Source organism: Echinops telfairi, unplaced genomic scaffold, assembly GCF_000313985.2.
Source record: "Echinops telfairi isolate 266 unplaced genomic scaffold, ASM31398v2 ScPeMD7_1;HRSCAF=3_1, whole genome shotgun sequence".
In the NCBI taxonomy this organism is placed as follows: domain Eukaryota; kingdom Metazoa; phylum Chordata; class Mammalia; order Afrosoricida; family Tenrecidae; genus Echinops; species Echinops telfairi.
This window is the reverse complement of record NW_022103897.1, coordinates 477,015-487,777: the sequence shown is the minus strand read 5'-3', so window position 1 is coordinate 487,777 and position 10,763 is coordinate 477,015.

The following is a 10,763-nucleotide window of genomic DNA, read 5'->3' as shown; positions in this document are numbered from 1 at the left end:
CCCACTCATTCACTTTGGTAAGATTTTTTGTTCTGATGATGCTTGATACCTGATCCCTTCGACACCACGTGATCGCACTGGTTGTTGTGCTTCTTCCATGTGGGCTTTGTTGCTTCTGAGCTAGATGGCTGAAGGTGCTGGAGTTTTCTATAGATTTTTAAAATTAGCTCTTTATTTGGTATGTCATTGCCAAATATTTCCCCCAATTTGTGGGGTTTATTTTCACTCATTTGATAAAAAATTTTTATATACATAAATGTCATATTTTTAGACTGTTTCAGTCTCCTGTAGTGTGTGTTTTTTCAATTTGCTTGGTGGTGTTTTTATGACTTGCGTTAAGGTGCCTAAGTTTGTCTCTAGACTTTTCAATAAATGGTATTGGAGGAATTGTATGTACCCTGGCAAAGAATGAAACAGGACCTATACCTCATATCATCTATGAAATGAACTCATGATGGATTAAAGGCCAACATATAAATTTTAGAGCCATAAGGATCATCGATGAAAAATTAGAGACAAACTTAAAGACCTTGATAAGTGATGAATAAGATAAGCCCACAAAAGGAATGCACAGAGCTAAAACCCAGATTTGGACGTTTAGGCTCCAAGACTGAGAAAATGAATGTGTGTTCTTTAAAGCTACCCACTTCATAGGATTGAAACAGCCTAATCTAAAGAGGAAGGAGTTGTATGGTAGGAATCTCTTCTATATAGGAGACATGAGTTTTATTCCTGTCTAGTGCATCTATGACAGTCAACAATCATCTGTCAGTAACTTGAACGTTGCTATGAAGTTGAACCAATTTGGGCTGTTAAACATATGGAAAGCAGTTCAAAACCACCAGCCACTCTCCAAAGAAAAATGAAGCCTTTTATTTTTATAAAGAAATACAATCTTGGAAACCCAGGGAGCCAGTTTTACTCTGTCCTATAGGGTGACTATGAGTCAGAATTACTCGATGACAATGAGTTTGAGTTTTTCAGTCCAGGCTAAAATAGATTAGAAAAAAATCTCTGCTCTTCTTCCAAAAATCAGTCCAGGAGACATATTGCACCTTTGATGAATCATCCCTTCCTCGTGACCCTTCTGTAAGGGACTGTCCAACTGTCTACAGATGGGTTATGGGTCTCCACTCTGACTCCTTTCCTTCACATCAATATAATTGTTTTTGGTCTTCTGATACCTGATCCCATCGACACCTCATGATCACACAGGTTAGTGTGCTTCTTTTATATGGACTTTGTTATTTCCTTGTTAGATGGCTGCTTGTTTAACTTCAAGCCTTTAAGACCCACAGACTATATCTTTTAATAGCTGAGCACATTCCTCTAGTTCTTTAAGGCTTCCATCCCCAACCATCATAACCCCAGTTATACCTCACAAATCCTGCTATACCAGAATATGTATATTGGCACAGATAAGTGTTTTTGACACATGGATTCCAAGACAGATAAACCCCTCAGAAATAGTAATGGTAGTAGCAATACTGTGAGGGTACAGGAGGGGTGGGGGAGGGGAGAGAGGGGGAACTTAAAGCAATAATGGATGTATCACCCATGCTCCCCACCGGAGGCAGGGAGCACATAACAGAAATGTAGGTGGAGGGATACAGCAGATGGGGTAAGATATGAAATAATAATAATAATAATAATATATAATTGATTAAGGGTTCATGAGGGTGGGAGGATGGGGGAGGGAGGGATAAAAGAGATGCTGATATCAAAGGGCTCAAGTAGAAAGATAATGTTTTAAAAGTGATGAGGGCAACATATGTACAAATTCACTTGTTATAATTGGTTTGTGGGTTGTTATAATATCTGTAAGACCCTCAATAAAATGATTTTTAAAAGCTCAGCCAAGGAAAATCCTGTGGATGGCAATAGGCTGATCTACAATTGAGGGTTGATATAGCTCAGGACCAGGTAGTATTTAGTGATTTTGTGCATGGGGTTGTCATGAGTCAAGAGACTGACTCAATGGCACTCACATCAACACTGACAATGTAAAGAGGATAACACTGGGTGCATGGCTATACAAGGCATCTGATTCAAGAGACTCAAATCTGCCAGGATAGAAGAATAAGGAGGAGGGTAGAGAAATATCTTAGAAGCAAAAGGAGGACACAGTTGGATTCTATCATCATTTTGACTAGGTCTATCCAGAATTACTTTGATATCGCCTTTAATTTTTATCAGAGTCACAATAGTGATTTCTATGTCAGATCTACAATTTCTTTGTGGGTACTGAGATGTTTAAAAAGAAAGTTTTGTTTCCTTTTTCCTCCCTTGGCAGTGGTGACAAGTGCTTCTGCTGTATCCAGAACAATCCCTTCTCTGCTGTGTTCCTCTCTTGGACCTATCTAACAAAGGAAAACAAACACCTCCAGAACAACTATGCACTAATAGATAATAATATTCAAAATGATTACCAGTGTGCAATCCAGTATGATTACCATGGAACTTTGTCAGAAAACAGAATAGGTAGCTTCATTGAGCTGCAATTAGGGATGCCTACTTTGACTAAACTCATTGTTGTCTTGCCCCATAGGTTAGACCTTGGGTCCCTGCTCACCTGCCTGTTTGCATTTCTGAGTAACTCTTGGCCCTATCTGCATACACCCTATTAGTTTATATTCATCAATCAAGATGCCTTTTGATTTGCCCACTTTGTTAAGCACCATAGAATATCTACACCCCAGCTGTTCCTGGGGGATTAGAGCTTTGAATTCTGTAAGGCTGGGGACAAGTCAATATTTTCCAGGATACCTAGCAGATATATCATCAGGGCATCTTCTTTAAGGATTCCAAATTCTACTTTTTCCCTTGCACTCTAGCCAGTCATTGAGAAAGTAGTGCATGTCGGCATTGTTCCTGTCCTTCACACAATTGTTTTGTTTTAAATTGCATCTGATGCAAAAGTGTTGGCTTTTCTTGGGTCCTCTATAATCATCCCTCAAACTAAATAAACCATTAAATCTACTCAAGGGAAACATAATGACTCCCCCACTTCTTCACTTACTAACCTCATCTGGGAGATATTTATCTCCATCTTTTATTGGTACACTGATTCTTTACTTTTGGAATACTGTGAATAGTTTTTTTCTTTGCTTTGGATGCTAGAAGGTATCAAGCCAAATTTGTGGCCCACTTTTGTGCCTACCTAAAACCATGTTATATTTCTATCTTAATTTTTTTTCTTTCCTACTGATTTTATCTTCTTGTATCCTTAGAATAATTCTTCTTGTGTATTCGATGAAGTTTTGCCAGGAGTTTAGGTTTCTATTCACTAATTTCTATGCAAATTATTCAGTGATATTGGTTAAATTCTTCACAAAGTATGAACATTCTCATTATTTCTGTTCTGATTTTTCTGGGGGTTCTGTTTCTTTGTATAACATTTAGATATACTATGACTTCCACCTATGATTAGTGTGATAATTGGATGGATAATATATGCAAACTATGGTGCCTGGAAAATAAAAAAAATAAAAAACTCAGTAAAAGGTTGAAACAATTGTCTGTCCTAGCCAGCTAATCATCAAGTAAGAGTCTTATGTTAGTTCCAGCTATTCCGTCTCCCTTTCCTTCCTTCTGACATTTACCCTGGTCAGTGAAAAAGAAAGTCTTATGCACTTTAAATAGCCCAAGCGGAAAAAAAATCCATGAGCTCTGGTTTATTTCTGTCATCTCTCACTCAGTTACAAAATGAAAATTAAAAACACTCTTCTTGCATTAAACAGCTATTAGGAATAGTGGTTAATTATCAGCAAGGAAGCTCCGGTGGTTGTAAATGGACTTGTAAATCACAGATAATGAAGGAAGCATGGGAGGTCCTTTCAGTCGCTTCCCCCATGCTGATTCTACTAGTGCTTATTTGGTTTGTATCTAGGGACTGCCTTTCCTACTGCAATGTCTTGGGGGTGGACCAGGAAAGTCTGATTATGTTCAGTCTACCTGATTCCCATCTCCTTGTGTTGTAGTACAATGGCAAAACTTGGTGTACTTTGGACATATTGTCAGGAATAATCAGTCCCTGGAAAAGGATTTCATTCTTGGTTAAGTGGAGCGTCAGGGAACAAGATTAATGCCCGTAAGCAGATTTATTGACACCGTGGCTATAACAATGAGATCTAACATAAGAACGATTGTGAGAATCAGGCAGGACCAGATGGTGTTTAGTTCTGTTTTACATTGGGTCACTGTGAGTCAGAACCAACTCCAGGGCTCCAAAGAACAATGACAGGCATATATGACAAAAGCAGCCCTAAGGATGTTTAGTCCTCCCAGAAATTCCTGCCTCAGTTGATTTATGCCTGGTTTAAGATGAGCATTTTAGGAACAGAGCTAGTAGAACGTGTGTGCTTTGGGGTGTATTATAACATACAGACTGTCCCATAAGAGTTCCTCTACTTGTGAGTTATTTGTAGATATGCTCAATGGTCGGCATGTTGGCTACAAACTCTGGATTTGTAGTAGACTGGAATTTGGGGATTATCTTCATCAGGTTTATATGACTCTAGTTTAGACTCTGGGGTGCTTGGTTTGCCTTCTCATCTTTAAGAGATATCTTAGCCAGTTTATGAGGATTTGCACTGACAGCCCCCATGACAATCCTGGATATCCTAAATGTGAAACCTGGGGTGTCGGGGTGGGTATCTCATTAATTAGATAATTTGGGGGGGGGGATCTAATCATACTTGGCACTTATATCAAAGGTAAACTCACCAGATATGATTCATACCAGCTTTTTGATTCTGATCAGATGAGCTATCCTGCTTGTAATCAATTGCCTGATGTCCACAGTATCTTCAAGAGGAGATTTATGATTCCCATGTTAAAAATAGATGAGTGAGAGAATTTAACTAGAAAGGATTCTTATTTCTTGGGCAATTAAGATTAGAGCATACCAACAAACATAAATGTAAAAAAGGATGGGGGAAGGAAGGAAGGAAAAGAGCAAAGGATTAAAGGAAGGAAAAAAGATCAGATGGCGTGGAATAAACATAAGGTTGCCAAGTCTGTATTATTTCACAAAAGATGTTAACAATAATGAGTGCTACTATTGTCTACCACATCATTTGCAGAATCTGAAACAAGGTCACATTTCCTCAGAATGTGAGGAAAAAATTTACAGTCCTAGAGGTCAGTTTACAACTTTGCTTTACATCTCTCCCAAGAGTCTCTTTTTTTCTCACTTACACTGGCCAGTGACAACCTCAGCATATCCTAGAATGGAAACCACAGGACATTGTCCCACCAACAGTCTAGACATTCACACCATTACCTTATCGCCTGCTTTACTACAATAGGCTCTCATTCTTCTCAAATGATTTCCAAGGTTCTTAAAACCAAATCTTCCAGCCTTTGGGCCTATTGACCTACAAGCTGCAAATAGTTAATAGATAATTAACCATAAGTAGTGAGGGGCTTCCAAAAGCTCATGGAAACATTATTTTCTAATGAATCCATTATCTTTGAATTCAATTTTCCAACAAACTTTTACAAGTTCTTTCAAATGTGTAAATGGCTTCGAGAAGATAATGTTTCTGAATCAAAGGCAAAGAATTTTCACTGAGTAAAGATTAAATTGTTTTTGTTTGATTCACTATAAAAATAAGAAACCAGAATGGAGTGTTTGATAGCATATTGAAATTAAGGAAATAAATCATTCCTAGGCAAAAAGATGTTTAGGAAAAATTTATAGTTGACCCACAAATTTCTAAATGGCAAAGTATGTTAATATGGAGAAGATGGGAAGCTATTAACTGAGGGGCTATACACCAACTCTGATAAAGATCCTGGCATAAGGTTTATATGTGTTAAATGTCCTTTTGAACTGAATTCACATTAAGAAATAATGCTGGACTCTACCAAAAGGGTGAGGGGGTTGTCTTAATTAAGGGCGGGAATTCTCATTATTTCTATATGGAGACTCTGATTAAATTCTTAGCCCGGGCACTTCATGTACAGTCACTCTCATTTATCAGTGGAGGCTAGTAAATTGCTATTATATTAAACGGGCTTCAGTGAAAATTCTAAACTAAGATAGGCTAAGAAGAAAGACCTGGTGATCTACTTCTGAAAATCAGCAAATGAAATCTCTATGGATCACAATGGTCTGATCCTATTGTTCAGGGGTTGCCGTGAGCCAGAGTTCAATTCTACAGCAGATAACAGCTGTTGAAGGATAGTGAGTGATGAAAATTAAAGCATTTGGGAACACTTAGACCAGTGGACTAATGTACTACACAAACATCAGCCTGCAATACCCTGAGATTGGAAGAAGTAGATGGTGCCCAGCTAGTACTATTAACCACTGTGCAAGGGGCCACAACAGAAGTACCTGAATAGAATGTGAAAAAATGTGGAGCAAAACTCAAAATTATAAATAAGACCAGGCTTACTGGTCTGATGTACACTAGTAGAACCCTAAAAATAGTGGAACCCTAAGACAATCAAGCATATGATAACAAAAGGACAGCATTTTCCCAATGACAAAGTTCAAAAGGAAAGGATAGGAAAGAAGGGAAATGGAAATGCAGGGAGAGAGAGGGGAAAGGGCATTTACATTGTGTGGATTATAATCAGTGACATGAAACAAAATGTATGTGACTTATTGAATGTGAGACTAAAGCTCGGGGGGCACGGTAGGAGAGAAGAGTGTGGATGTCTTGATACTGCTTCAAAATGACTTGACACACAAGTCCTTGGACATCTGGTTCCTTATACAGTATGCTCTGTTGTTGTCCAGGGACAGCAATGCATGATGGTCTCAGAAGACAAAGATTGACACAGAAACTGCACACCTTAAATAAAGAGACCCTGAAGGTGCAAAGGTCCTCTAAAGATTGTCCGGAGCCCACCAGCTTCTGCAGAAAGAAAAGTCGAAAGGGGCACTTCAATTCCCCTCCCTAGGAACATAATAAGCATTGAGGGAGGGAGCAAGAGGTTTGCCAGACATCATAGGCAATCCGCAGTCTTCCTTCCGGCTAGGAATGTCATTATTATTCTCCTTTTACAAAGGAGCCAGGCACATTACTAGCCCTCTTATTCATGTATGAATTGGTCTAATTCTCTTTACTATTACCTACTGCTTGCAGATGAGGAATCTGAACCACAGGAAGTAGAACCTTCCCAATTTCCCACAGAGGTTAGGCAGTCAAGGTCAAGCCATTGGACCACATCCTCAGACAGTTACACAAATGGCAAACTACCTATCAGAATATTACAATCTCACACATTAAAATTCAACCCTGCCCCCCAAATATAAAAAATGGTGCAACTGCACGACCAGTTTGGTGGTTCCTCAAAAAGTGACATGCTTTAACCATTTTATATCTGGATATACACCCCAAACCCTTGAAAGCAGACACTTAAACAGACACTTGCACACCAAATGTTACTACAGCATTATCCACAACAGCCAAAATATAGAAAGATCCCAAATGTACATCGGCAGACGAATGAATGGTACATTCATTCGACAGAAAATTATCTAGCTATAAAAAGAATAAATGATGTTCTAATGTATGTTATGAAATGAATGAATCTTGAAAACATCAAGCTGAGTGAAACAAACACAAAAGGACAGAGAGTCTATGATTCTACTCATATAAAATATGTCAAATAGATAAATGCATGGAAGCAAAAGTAGATTAGTAGTTACCAGTTTGTAGAAAGGGGGAGTTATAGCATCAGGGGTAATGAGTTTCTTTTGGGGGTGATGAAAAAGTTTGGGTAAAGATAGTGTGATGGTTGCACACAATTCAAAATCTAATAATAATTTGATTGCTCCTTTAAAATAGGTATATAAAAATTAGAGGTTAAATCCGTGGCTGTTGAGTCAACTTAATTCACAGTGATCGCATGTGTGTCCAAGTAGAACTGTCATCTATAGGGTTTTTGATAGCTATTTTTCAAAAAGAGAGTGTCAGGTCTTTCTTCTGAGGTGCCTCTGGGTGAACTTGAACCTCCAACCTTTCATTTAGCAGTCAAACATGTCAACCATTGTGGCACCATGCTGGTACTCAAATGGTAGATTATTGTTTGCATGTATTTCAATATTGCAATGAATACCCAGACTAGCAGGAGTCCTAGTGACCTAGTGGGTGAAGAGTTGAAGTGCTAGCCACAAAGTCAGCTGTTTGAACCCACCAATTGTTCTGCAGGGAAAAGATGCAGCTTTCTGCTCCCATAAAAATAAAAACCTCAGAAAGCCACAGGGGCAGGTCGACTCTATCTTATAGGGTGTCTATGGGTTGAAAATTGACTCAGTGCCAGTGGTTTACACAGAATAGTTACAGTTTCATGCTTGCAAAAAAAAATTGTGATTAAGCTCAGCCACCATCACCACTAACTCCATTAGAGACAATCCTTCAGTCAAAAGCAGACATTGTGAAATCATGCAGGCAGGAGTACCATTTTTCTGACATCAGCTGCATTAGTCGCAGATACAGTCAACCAAAGCAACTAGACATATTTTTTCATGGTAATGACAAATTCCTTTTCTTTTCTTTTTTATTGATCTTTTTATTGGGGGTTCTTACAGCTATATAACAATCCATACATCAATTACATCAAGTGAACTTGTACAGATGCTGCCAGCATCATTTTCAAAACATTTTCTTTCTACTTGAGCCCCTTGATATCAGATCCTGTTTATCCGTTCCCTTTTTTATTTATTCCTTCCTTCCAACTGAAACAGGAATCTTATCAACTCTACTGTGACTTGACTGGCCTTTCTGATGTAGTGAAAGCCATCTGAACTCACCTCCGTGGCTCAACTTTAAGTCAAATAATAGGAGGCCTACCAGGCAATCCATAGCACTATGGAGGGAGGGCCACTCTCCTTAGAGCAAGAGCTAAAGCTAAGGAGACAGGAAGGTATAGAACAGAGGAATGAATGGGAGTGGGAACTAAGAAAAAAGTGGCAAATGAGCTATTACTTAGTGGGAATTGCAATGAATATCATGAAACAAAATGTGCACAGATTATTTAATAGAAAATCAATTTGCTCTAGAACATTCACCAAATCACAATTACTTAAAAAAAATAAACAGATAGGTGAAATTAATAAAAGCTTAAAATGGCACAAGCAAAAACAACAGGAGAACTGGTGAATCCAGTAGCGTTTTAGGGGCATGGTCTCTGACTTTTAAAAGCAGTTAATCTTGGAGAATATGCATTTTGACCGAGAAAGTAAGAGCTTTGGGAAAGAGCTGGTAATTGGACTCTTCCTCTAATTTCATCTTATGTTTCAAAATTCTAAAGGAAGACACTTGCAGTTTGCTGTAAAGTCTGAAAAGAGGCTGACATTGTGGTGTCCTGCATGAACGACCTTCCTCTGGACGGACGGAGCTCTGCCCTTTCAGCGTCTCTATCAATTTCCTCATCTTGAGAGTGAGCAGCTGGCTGATAAGATAGATTAAAATAGCAATTACCTGAGAACTGTTCCCTCAGCTAGGAAGTGCATGTGCTGTCATTTAGTTAATCAAACTATATTTGAAAATGTACTCATCTAGTTAGCTGGGTTTTCATATGTGACTTAGTTTAGTTAGTTGGTTATTAATTTGGTTTTTCAAGTCATTAAATGTTTATGGGTTTTTTTTCTTCCATGCCCAGATATTTGTAGGCAGGCTCAAAAGCAGAAAGTGTTGAAATTTATTATTGCAAAGTAAAGAGAAGCCTTGTAAGTGTGCATAATCAATTCCGCATTCTGTTAGGTGTCATGAGAAAATGTTGTCCTATTTATGCAGTGGTTCTCATTGAAGAATGGCATGAGGCCGCTTGAGTTTCCTGAAGCTCTGGCCATACCCCAAACCCACCACATCAACATATACAGCTTGGTTGGCACCCTGACACTGATATGTTCAATCTCAAGTGGTCCTCCTGTCCAGGCCAGGTTGGTGACCACCATTTATACCAGTTGTCAGAGGAACATCTTGTGGTTCAAGTACAGCTGAAAACTTGGCCAATCCTTTCACTCATTCAGATGGAAAGGTTTCTACTAGGACTTAAAATTCAAGTTGGGTTGTAATAAAAAAAAAAAAAAGCAGAAGTAGCATCACCAAACACGCAGACCCCTATGTCTGCCACTTCTCCCCTCCTCCAAAACTGTGAAGCTGTCTCATCTTGAAAACTTACAAACGAACACCATTTTGATGTCGAGCAATTCTGTTGCCATGATCACTTAAGAAACGCATGACCCACTGGGTTTTGTCACAGAAAATATTGGTGCTGGTGAGCAGAGAGAGTGAGGGAAAGCAAGAGAGAGGACACAGACGGTGGGTGTCTGCAAAGTTCCAAGAGCACAGTGGCTAACACAGCCCCAAGCCCACCCACCTCCCTGTAGGAACTGGCATGACTCCAATATGTTTGATGTCTTGTTTCTAAGTGAAAACGTAACCTTCTTTACAGGATATGTCCTTGGCCACATGTTTGCACTTCAGGATAACTTGAACTCAGAGTCCCATAAGCCAAAAATTATTCATTTCAAACTCTATCTTCAAATAGTGAAAAACAAACAATACAAACCTAATTATCAGCGGATCAGAGAGACCTATAGTAGATTGAAATGATAAATCTGACTTGAATGGTGAAAAACGTATCCCTTGATCTCCCCTCTGATACACTTTGGGCCCCATCCCATATCCTCACATGCATCCCACCACCCTCATCACTTCTACAATCACCACCTCAACCATCCACCATGTCCACTTCTACCAATGTCCACTCCCCTCACCACCTCAATGCCCCATTCTCCC